General features: G+C 43.3%; 1 long non-coding RNA gene across 1 annotated transcript; it reads left to right on the top strand.

Moving 5' to 3' along the window:
* The first annotated feature begins 5,795 nt into the window (after window positions 1-5,795).
* On the top strand, window positions 5,796-8,037 carry LOC146185722 (uncharacterized). Its single transcript, XR_014707814.1, has 3 exons — window positions 5,796-5,843; window positions 5,921-6,012; window positions 7,922-8,037. It is a non-coding gene; the product is annotated as an uncharacterized LOC146185722 (long non-coding RNA).
* Window positions 8,038-11,651: the final 3,614 nt, after the last annotated feature.

Genomic DNA, 11,651 nt, shown 5'->3' with positions numbered 1-11,651 from the left:
ACGACACGTGCCGAATGGAATTAAATCATGCAAAATGCATCCCAACTTGACTTTCACGACAGACCGTCAACTTCTGCACATGAAAGTAGAAGATTGTACGGCGCTGCTGGGTCTGAATCGCGAGAGCACGGTACACGAAATTTGGAGGTCATGGGTTCGGATGCGCAGCGGCATGAGGTTGTTTTTTCCCCTACTTTCTAAATAATCATCTTTGAGCGTTTGAATGATTACTGTGTTATATCTCCCTAACTCCACAAATTACAAAAAAAAATAGAAAGGGACACTTAAAACTGCTGCGCTAGACAATTCGAAAGCATTTAAATCAGTGTGAGTGATGGTTCATGACAATGTCTACGAGTCATGACTAGGCATGATATTCGTTTTTACATGCGCGTACAGCTTGAAATACGTTATCTGTAAAGTGCTGAGTAGCGATACTTTACACAATGAGTGTATGACTCATCACTATACAGATATTTACGGTCTCTTATATTATGGCACTCTACAATAGTGTGGTGACATCATACAAGTTGACATCAACCAAGGAGCCACCAAGGCACCTCCTGCATTTTTACTAATGACATATGTAATGTGTTCCCGCTAATAACAAACATGCCCCTATGCTGTCCTTGGCTTCGCACACTGTTTACGTCCTTCTTATGCATGTGTCAAAGTCTATCATTTCCCTGCACTTGGCTTTTCTACAGAATCCTGTGGTTTCCCTTTATTCTACTTTCTGAATAATTACCTTTCAGTGTTAAAATGGTTACACCAATCATTCTCTTCAACACCACAAACTGCAAGACGAAATAAGTATTCCGCTGTTCTATACTTGGCTTAGGTGACCGTTAACTTCCTGCATATACATACATTTTGATTACACGCTCAAAGACGCTCTTCTTAGGTAAACATACATACACACATCTGCTGCAAATTTCTTCGCCTGTACATTTCTCTGTCTTGTCTCATGGAAAACTCACATTCACAAGGTACCAAGCAATGCTAATCGCAGGGCGGTTAACTTACACCAAAATTTGTTATGCCAGTCACTACTCTTCAGTTGGTACTTTATTAAAACATACATTCACCTTAACTCTTATGCATGTCGTCAATGTGATACCAACGCGTGACTATGCTAATAATTAATGTTGAAGTCATGCGGAGTCGTTATGCACGTCGTGCCTTCCTGCTGGAGCCACCAGCGCACATTTCACTCCGCAACAACCAACCGCGCTGCCTCAGCTGCGGAGCTGGTTACGAGGGACGACGGCGACGGCGACGACGACGCGAAACCCAGGAACGGGCGTCAAAGAGCTTAATGCTGGAACGATGCCTTTCGAGACATTTTGTGAAAAGCAAAGGTGTTTTTCTTTTCTTTTTACCGTGGTGACCTATGGCTGTATATATATGCAAACTACATCAAAATATGGTTTTTCTCTGTGAGTTTGTGAATTCTCGGTTACTGCACGTGTTTCCTTGCCGTTCGATCTGGGCGCTCGCATTTTCATGAATTATCTTCTGTCACACAAGTATCTGTCACACTTGTTTCCATGGACACCTGAATCGCGCCGTAAGAGAATGAAGGAAGAAAGGTGGGAGTGAAAGTGGAGCTGGTTACGAGGGACAACGTCGACGGGGACCCGTCGTCGTCGTCCCAGAAACGGGCGCCAAAGAGCTGCGTTCTAAAATAACGGCATGTGGTAGCTGACAGCTCAAAGGACCGAGTACTGATTTTTCGATGGTTTATGCACTTAACGAGAGCGCATGATATGAGGAGGTTAGGAGGAGTTGCCAACTTGGGTTGCTCGTTCGAGGCGGGAAGATGAGGCAAGGATTAACCTTTCAGGGCTCTTGCAAACCGAGTCATGCAAGCTACACCTATTGGCCACACAGGCATCTTCTTAAACTTTAAGAAGTAGGGCTTTTTATGTCTGGTGGTCGCCCGCAACCGGTAGCTGGATACCATGGCAACTAAGTACTGTATGCTAATAAGCATGCGAGATATATTTCATATAACGCTCTTGTCTCATTGCATTAAAGGCAGCGCTTAAGTGGTTTGCATAATTTCTTTTATATCGTCTAGAGGCATCTTGTTTTCTGTTAGCACTAAACACAAAGCTGCATTAACGGTAACAGCATATGTCGCTTAGAACGGCGCGTTCCCTGCTGTGCTCTTATATCTTCAAATGAATCTTTTTGCCATGACTTGAGAACAAGCACATTGCTGTTTGAAACCAGCTGATTGTTTCGCAGGATAAAATGAGTTTCTCTAGTAAGTGGCAAAAAAATAGTTTCTATCTTTGTCCTTCTATAGTACGCCGATATAGTTAGAATTTCGACTTAATACTTTACACCAGCACAAAACGCCAACTTGATGCCGATAATAAACTCAAATTATTGTTTTGCAGCTATATTTGAATAATTAGATATACATAAATCCCCTGCGAGCATTCTCAGTAATGTCGAGCACTAAATTTTCTTAGGTGGCTTTTCACTTGGGCTAGCTACTGAATAATTCGAAATTATGGCCAGCAGATGAAGGTGGAGAAAATTGTCTGACATGCTCATATTTTGCGATGCGACGAACTGCGCGAGCAGAACATGATTCTATAATTATGGTTTCTTGTTTCGCGATTTTGTGCTTGATGTTTTTCTTTTTTTCACGCATCCCATTACCAGAGAGCAGTTTGGGCAGTTATTTCCCTTCGCATTAATAGGTTCAGGACACTGCAGTATTTTTTCTTTACATTTATTGAAATATGCTCACTTCATTTTACTTTACCCTGAGAAACCCTGAGACACTGAGAAATCCGCTGAACACCGTCTTCTGCTCTCCTCTGACTTAAACGCACCGCACCTGCCGCTAATGACCGCAGCCATAACCAACCTTCCAGCCGGCACATTGGCTCTAACCTAACCCAGCTGTGCGCGGAATCTCTGGCGCAAAGCACGCCTCCTGATGCTTCGGGAATTTTCGCGCCGCCGGCCCACAGTATACCCACGGCGCGCGCGCTTTCTCGCGGCCGTTGCTTAAATTCGGGGCGCGATCGAACAGAATCAGTTTAAGAGCCGTGCGCTAGGTGGCGCGTGACGCCATGAGAGCAGGCAGCGCGCCATCGATCGATGGGCCCGCCGAGAGCGACAGCTGGCATCGCCTTAAAGCAGCTCTGCTTAGAAATTCGCTTCCCTTTGCCACCGCTTGGCTGCGCTGCATTCGTGATAGGTTCGTAACTCTGCGATGCTGCGGTTGCCCCGATGGCGATGACAATACCGGTATGTCATCTGCTGCGACCCAAAACGTTAGCATCAGCATATTTCGGCAACAAAGTATTTGCAGGGCATCGCTAAGAACATCTTCGTACGCGCAAAGAAAAGACAAAGAAGAGAAATCTGCAGACTTCCTTCAAGTACCGCACTGTCACGATGGTAATTATAGCCTTCCCTAAGTTGCCACATATTTCTTCGTTTTTACGTGTTGCTTTACAAGGAACGGCCTCTTCCAGCATCCGTGAGGTTTGTTTCATTGTACTCCTCACCCTGGATACGAAACTATTATCGTTGTAGTAGCGATGATCATGATGTCGATCCGGGGCTAAAACTGAACATGAAATCAGTAATGAACTAGTTTTTTTTTTTATTATTATTATTATTTTTCCTCAAAGGAGAACCGAACTGAACCCATTCATTTTTTCCCATCTTGTTATAAAAGTCGAACCAGAACGATTCAGAGGAGCTGTCGCGTGCCAGACTTCATTCACACAGTTCAGGCCTCTGCACCGCGTATACGTTGACTTTAGTATTGTTTCTTTAAGGCAAAATATTTTGCATCTCCAGTTTACCCCACGTGTACGGTCGTGGGCAGAATGAAATAGGCCCTGATTAACAAAAAAGCTGCAATGAAAACAATAAGCACTGTGTCGATGAAACAAACTGCGAAGTTTTGCAATGCGCTTTTGTAAATCGCAATACACTTTTCGACAGCCGGGAGAGCAACCTTGAGATTATTCACCAAGCCTCCTTTTTTCATCAGCTTGCTGAACACTTTCTTCGAGCAGTTATAACGGCCGGAAGTCAGAAACAGTGCCTTCTATAAGCGGTCCTATCTCTCTGCTATCTGTCACCCATATGGAAAATATATGGGCAGTGATCACGCCCCGTGGATGTGGCTCGGTTTTCGAAATCAATCACTGACTCCATCAAAAGACCGTTAATAATACCTCGACGGGTTTTGTGAATGTTCCGGGTTACTCGTGTACAAGCACAACCCACCATGTTTCCGCCTCATATTCTGCCTCACTAACGTTGCATAGGAATGGTCTATTTTCGTTAATTATTCTTCGGTGGGGAATGATTTTGTTCCTCTTATCCTAAGTTAAATTATCGGAAGCTTCTAGGTACATCTGAACGATTTCAATACCTTCATATTTTTTCGCTGTCAATCTTATTATTGCTGATCCAATCGCAAACAGTGAGCTCAGCAGAGGGTACTACCATATACATCCCACTACCAACTCCTATGCTTTTGGCAAAGAAAATGATAGTCCTGATAGCTGCTTAAAGAAAAAGTGTCCTTATGGCACGGATCCCGACGTACATCACTTAAAAGTGCGATGCATATCTTATCTTGAGTCTGCTGGATTTGAAATCCGTTTCTTCCACGTTAACTAATGAGGGAACTAACTAAATTTATTTATATAAGAAAAAATACTGCTAAATATTAAAATACGGTAATAGCCCAGTAAGCCAACAGGAATGTTGTAGTTTAATTTATTCTGGGAATTCCATAATTTCTGCATAACTTTTGCTGCGAACAGTACAGAGCAATGAGCCAAGTCGAGTTTCACATTGAAATAACTTTGTCGGCCGGTTTGCATGTGAACGTCTAAAATAAAAACAGAATAGCAACGACGGGCTTGACTATAAAATTGATCGGCGTCAGAAAACATTTTGGGTCTAAGCCCCTTTGAAGCGGTCCGAGCTCGGAACGGAATATCAGTCCTTAATTGAACCCAGAACTGCACCCAAAAAGCGTGAACCTGAACACGAGTCGACATCGAAAGTATTACGATTCGGCGCCCAAGTGGTTAGTACTGAAATGTGGGAAACCGGTTCAAAAGGCAGAAGTCTCGTGTCAAACAATTTAAACACCAGTGGCAAATTTCCAAGCTTCTTTTCTGGTTCAGAAGTTACGGCTGATTTTCTTTCCTTCCACGAATTCGTGGTGCTGTTACTTGTGCGATAGTTTTTTTCTTATTCTGGCATTTTTCTGTTCTTATTTCCACGCGAGTTCTAGCGTTAACTACGCGATATGATCCTGCGCTAGTCCCTGTAATTTCCCTTTTGATCCTCGCCTTTCTCCCTGTTTCCCTTTAATGTATTACCGACTCGTCCAGCTACCCATAGCATTCATTAAGGATTAAGGTCTAGCTCATCCGACATTTCCCTTGAAAAGGTGCCCCAACGAGTTTGATTTACCTGCGTAGCGTACGGCACCCTTATATTCGGTACGCTAAGAATTAATCTAGAGAGATTATGAAAAAAAAAGAGCTCTTGCGTCATTGAGTCAGCGAAATCGGTTGCCATAGTGACATTCAGCACTATACCAAACATTATATGTGGGCAGCGACCGAGCTTTCAGATGGCACCGTGCCGACAAAGTCAGCGTGCAGATGTTGCCTTCTCCATCTGCGCATTGCTCGAACTTGATTGATGCGGATCTATTCAGTGCCGCGGTCACCAATTACTTCTCCACGTCGAAAGGTAGTAGCATTGCGGTGCCCTTTTCAGCCATTCCTGCGTACAGTACGGTGAGCCAGAAGAGAGCCGCGCCTGCTGCGTCATTGGTAACGACGCCCGCTTATTCGAGTGACTTTTCCGGCACCTTACACACCGCAATATCTAAGTTCTATTCAAAACGCAGGTGAATTTATCGGTCGACTTCGAGTATACTTAAGATGCCCTATGATATGCATGAGAGTGAGAGATGAAGAGGCAGCGGATCTCCTACTTCATGTAAGGCGCTATACACATAATATGGTTCCACTTTAGTTCCAGCTTTAATTAGACCTGAAGCAGAACTTTTTAAGTTTTAGGTTATACAGGAAGATACGTGGGGTCAGAATAAGAGTGCGCTTATCGTCGAAATTCTTTCACATGAAGCGTTAAGGGTTTTTAAGAGGAAAGGTCTTTAACACTGTGCGGCAAAGTAACAGATCGGATAGTGTGGCACACGTGTTCCTTCAATTAAATGATACAGTAATTTAGGTCAAGAAACTCGCCCCTGCAATTACTTTGAATTGCCTCGACATGCAAGCTGATCTTTTTCCGAGTGCCTTTTTATGCTTGCTCCAAATTTTCCGACTCTATAAATTTATTTGCTATTTTTTTGTTTCTCCCGTTTACTATAGATCTTTCGTCTCCGCTTCGCCGTTACCTTTGCTATACCACTTTTTTTTTTTTTTTTTTTTTTTTTGCCTACGCCTGTTCTGCTTCCTTTATATTCACGCATTTGTTCTTATTGCTATTAAACGAATGAACTAGACGGGTTTTGTTTATCCCACCCTCATTTCTCTGCAAGCCACCTTTTACTGTGTGTCGTTGTTCTTCAGGAAAACTATCACTTGAATTTATTTCCTCGTTTGACTTGAAGTGCATATGTGCACAAACCTATGTGGGGGAGTTTACATCTTAGAAAGCAGGAAATTTGGGCTATTTATGAACGCGAAAGTGACGATGAGACTGTTATTTTTTATTTTCCTAAAATCAGTTTTAGGAAATACAGGGGAGTGAGGTTCTTGAAGGTGGGCTGCTTAAAGGTGGAATGAAAAAATAGAAAGATGACTTTGTCATAGAACTGAAGTCATTATCTTTATTTGTTTTCTTATGTCACTTCAGCGCATTGCCTGCTACCTGCAAGACTTAAATATGAGAAAGTGACTAGTATGTAAAAAGAAAAGGAAAAATACCCCAGTTTGGCTGTTAGTTTATTTTCTTATTTTTTTTAGGGGGGGGGGGGGGGCTAGGTGTTATCTCCCCCCGCCTTTTTTTTTTTTTATAACCTTGTGAAAGCAATTATTTTCGCGCAAGTGTACCAACTTGCGTGCAGTGAGAATTCACGTCTTTTCTCACTCTGCATTTCTTAGCAGGCTGCCATCGTCAGTGCAAGTATTCGTGTTGCCGTGGGCCCGGCAGTATTAATTGCCAGTGCGTGCAGGCAGTTAACAAAATTGCCCTGATTGCGTAGGCCCTGGCGTGACTGATTAAAAATTCACCCACGATGCCCGAGAAGTAAAATGGACTCCGTCGCATGACAGCATTCTACCCAGGTCGTTAGTAACACGTAGCCGCGAGCATGCGCCGGCATAAATATTGCAGTTGTTGCACCTCCCTTGTGTGTCACGCGATGCAAGTTAGTCTATGAAGTTTCGTCCCTTGAGGAAGCCGTCTGAAAAGTTATGCTTAAGAGACCGTTGAAACCGCATAGGTAGATGTGTTCAGTGAAAGATGCACGTTTTTATGGAACTCTGAATCGGTTATGTGTGAAAAAAAAGTGCTGTCATAGCTACGGTGATCCATTAGAGATGCATAATTACGTTTTAAGTTCTCAACTCAACAATAACTTTTATGTGCAAAAAATGGACTCGTTGTGAGGTGAATTATGGGATACGCGCTGTTAACCTCGCCTATAAATAAGCGGAAAGAGTTAATGATTGCTCTGAGCTATTTGAACATTTTTTTTTATTTTCACCGTTTTTGAGCGTTTTATACGCGATTTCTTATCATCTTAACCTGATGGCTCCGATGGTAATAACGAAGGCATGAACGTTAAAGGTATTTTCCCCCTGAGATCTGTGGGAGTTATGATACCAGATATTTCAAACATCTCGAGATAATTTATACTTTATATCTTTTTTTTTTTTAGAATTAGCAGCTGGGATTCACGACGGAAAGAAGACAATAGGGATCCATGAAATGAAAAGGGGCAGGAAGGTATCAACAGTACGCGAGGCATGCTAGCTGTCTGGACCATGTACCGTCGAGAACTGTTTGATAAATTAAAGAATTGAAAAGAAGTGGAGTCATTTGCTAAGGATTTTTACTGAGGGACGCACGATACCGCTTCTGTTATGCACATATCCCAAATGCTAATGTATGTGGCCCTGTTAACATTTTTGGGAGTCATCAGATTGCGCCTGATTATTCGCCGAACTTTGCTGCGACGTTTTCGCTCAAAGTGGAAGAAAAAGATGTAATATTGAAATGCGAAGCCGATTGAGCGACTTGCCATCTCAAGACTTTCAGCTGAAATCGATATAAAAGAGATGGTTTGCTTGTTTACTCGGCTGATATTGCTATGCATCACAGCAAGCAGACCAAACACCGGAGTTAGCGTCCGCGTTAGCTAGACGGCAGCGATTTCATATGTTCAGTGCTGTATGTTGTGCAGGATACTGCACGCGGATGCTGTATGTGCGGCGCCTGTTGAAGGAAGGGATGCTGACGTAGGAAGCTGTTCTCACATAACGTGAGGATTATGGTAGTATGACCCACTAAAACGAATCTGCGGGAGACAAATACATAAGATACGAATCGAGAAACTTGGTTTTAATATACACACTATAATGCGTGTTTTTTAGACGCACCCTCAGAATACAAAACAGCTATTCCGTTTGCCCCGCCATAGTGGTGCAGCGGTTAGGGCTCTCGACAACTGTGCCTAAGGATGGAGGGGTTTTCCCCTCCATCGGCAAAGCGCTCGCGTGCTGTGCGATGTAAATGCACGTTAAAGAACCATACGCGGTCGACGGTGTTTCTCATAGCCTGAGTCGCTTTGGGACGATACACCCCATAAAAACAAACTGAGCCAGCTAGCCTGTTTTCTGTTCACCAAATCTGGAATCTGTCTCTGCTGCTGGGCCTGTGATTAACCGTGTGATCTATAGTTAATTAAACCGGCTCATAAACTTCACGAACAGGCACTTAAGGAACATCATATAAAGTTCCAATTTTGTAAAATCACTAGGGACATTAGAGACTACCCTTGCACGTCACAATTTATTGGAGCGATATCATACCCTGTCGAATGAGTTCTTTAGAAATAGCGATTTTACTTCACTGACAGCTTTCTCACGTGGACTAACATTTAGATAATTCTCATTATAGCGTTATAGCATATCGTTTCTGTGTTTACATTGCCGTTTACCGGACTAGGCTAACGTTTTGCAGAGTTAGCGAACCAACATGGTGACATGCTGCTCGCGCGCTTTGGACAAATCATCGTCGCTGCATTATTGGGTGTAATATCTTGCTCTACACGACCGCATTCGCTTTCAGATCGCATACGCTCAATTATACCTCCCAGTATATGCTATTACCAGGCCAATTTTTTTTTTTTTTTTTTTTTTTTAGATAATGGGAGAATTTCAGGCTGCTCGGCCTGACTTACACTATGAACATTATCTCGCCTATGGCAGCAGTGTACCTTTTTTTTTTTTTTTTTCATTTTGTCGGCTTAAACATTCTTTGCTATATTCATAACTATCGTCCCGACAAAATATGAAAGCCCATAGTGTCCTCACCACTGCTAAAAATAGTGGGGGAAAGGTTTCTGCGACCATAGTTGGAGCGCTTTGAGTGAATGTTACTAGATGACGCCACTACACTCGTATGCTGCTCCGCGGTATGGAAAACCTAAAACGTCGCATTTGCATAATTTACAGACATCTATGTTAGACACTGCGCACTTTGTTCGCAAGCTTACTCGCTCTATGTGCTAACAGCGGTCTACTGGTTGCAGTATAGTGCGTTTAGCATTATAGGAAGGCTTGAAAAGCCGATACGTCGGCTGTTAGCTAACACATCTACGCTTCGATGTAAGGATTATTACTGTGCGTACAACCCCTCGCTTCGGAGAAATTCTTTGAATGCTCGCGTATTTATACTATTGACGAGCATGCGCAGCATCGCCCTACTGGGAAAGATTGAGAAAATTTGCATATTTATATGATCGTGCCATTTGTAGGGGCGTCTGCCATCGCCATCACTCTTTCTTTGCTACGATAACTGCGAAACTGCCGCCGACACCTAGATGCGGGAGAAACGCTACGCTAACATCGGGGTCTACGATTTGCAGCAATGACCATAAAGTTCATCATCCGGCAAGGCGATAAAAGGTAACGTAAACACGGTTACGATATGCCGTAACTGCAGTATAAAATTCCGCTAACAGAGGCACTGAGAACCGGACATGAGGTAGCATTGTTTGCTTAGGCGTCATACGGTTTAAACGGCGCTATAAATGAGTATATTATAAAGCATAGCAAATCATGGACTCTTTTTCGTGGGACCATCTAAATTCCTAGAACACTGATGGGTGGCAATGTTTTTCGGCAGATTTATTGTAGCTGCTACGGTTCCAATTTCGGGATTGTGGCATGTGCACCCTGCTTAAAATATACTGCAAAAAATATAATTTTGGTCTTTCATATTATGAAGTCTGTATAATATTGATTTATCAATTTTGCATCTGGATACCAGCAAATTTGAGCTTTTTTTTTTTTTTTTCAAAGCAAGTGAGAAATTATCTGGCGCTAACCTCCGTCCCAGTTCACATGATTTTAGTTCTGTATTTTTATGTAGAATGCAGCTTCGCTTTTATTTCTGAAGTTCATTTCGTCGTATGCTTACTGAAAAGTACTCTAATTCACTTTACTTTCGAATCTGAACCTCGCCTTCTTCTGACTTCCCTGTGTGATTTTTCATTCTTCGTATACAATGAGTGAGGGAAAACAGCCCACCTTTTCCCCTTGTATCGAATTATTCCTCAATAAATGTTCTGAAGCGGAGAACTTGTTGAAGCGAAAGCTTTACTGGGCTAACTGCGGCGCATTTCGCGTACACCGTACTTTCACCTTCAGCCGACCTTCAACTGCGGGCTTCGCTGCACGCGGCATGCTCGCCGCCCGCTTCTCCTTCTTCGCACATGTGGTGCACGGAGCGGGCGGCGCTCCATTATTATGCTGCTGCTTCACTTCTTCTACATCACACACCTGCTTCTTCTTATTCACAAACTTCATTCGCAAGGGCACATATCGTCGGTCACAGTAGAGCTACGTGCGTGGCGTCATCACTTAGCTATGCGCCTGACAGCGCATGCTATGCACATGCGAAGGCTTACATGTAGGGTGAGAATTGCGGCGAGCCTGTATTGTTATGCCATGGATGAGGAAACAACGCTTAGAGAGAGCGGTCGCTATGCTTGCATACAAGACGGTTCTACTCATCCTGCCGGCATCGGTCGCCGTGAAGAAGCGACACGTATGAGAAATGAGGCTGAGAGAGCTAAACAAGCAATACAAACTTCCTAAGAGTGAGACGCGAGACATGCAAACCGATGACGCAAGGCGGCGGCGAAGAAGGTGCGACAAGAACAACAACAGAGAAACGATTCGTTCTCATCAGCGACTACTGCTGCTTTCGCTTTTTATATCTTGGTTCAGCTGAGTTAGGCCACCGCAGATTTTTTCTAAACCGTCTCAGTGCGCTTAAGTTCCACGTACTCAAAATGCTTCCGATGCACAACCCAATAGATAGCTTTTTGACTGGAGAACTTGACGCATTTGTATTTAATGCGTAATACCATTTGTGCCAAC

Source organism: Amblyomma maculatum, chromosome 6 (assembly GCF_055883805.1).
Source record: "Amblyomma maculatum isolate TAMU_Amacu chromosome 6, ASM5588380v1, whole genome shotgun sequence".
In the NCBI taxonomy this organism is placed as follows: domain Eukaryota; kingdom Metazoa; phylum Arthropoda; class Arachnida; order Ixodida; family Ixodidae; genus Amblyomma; species Amblyomma maculatum.
This window is presented reverse-complemented; position numbering and strand designations above follow the sequence as displayed.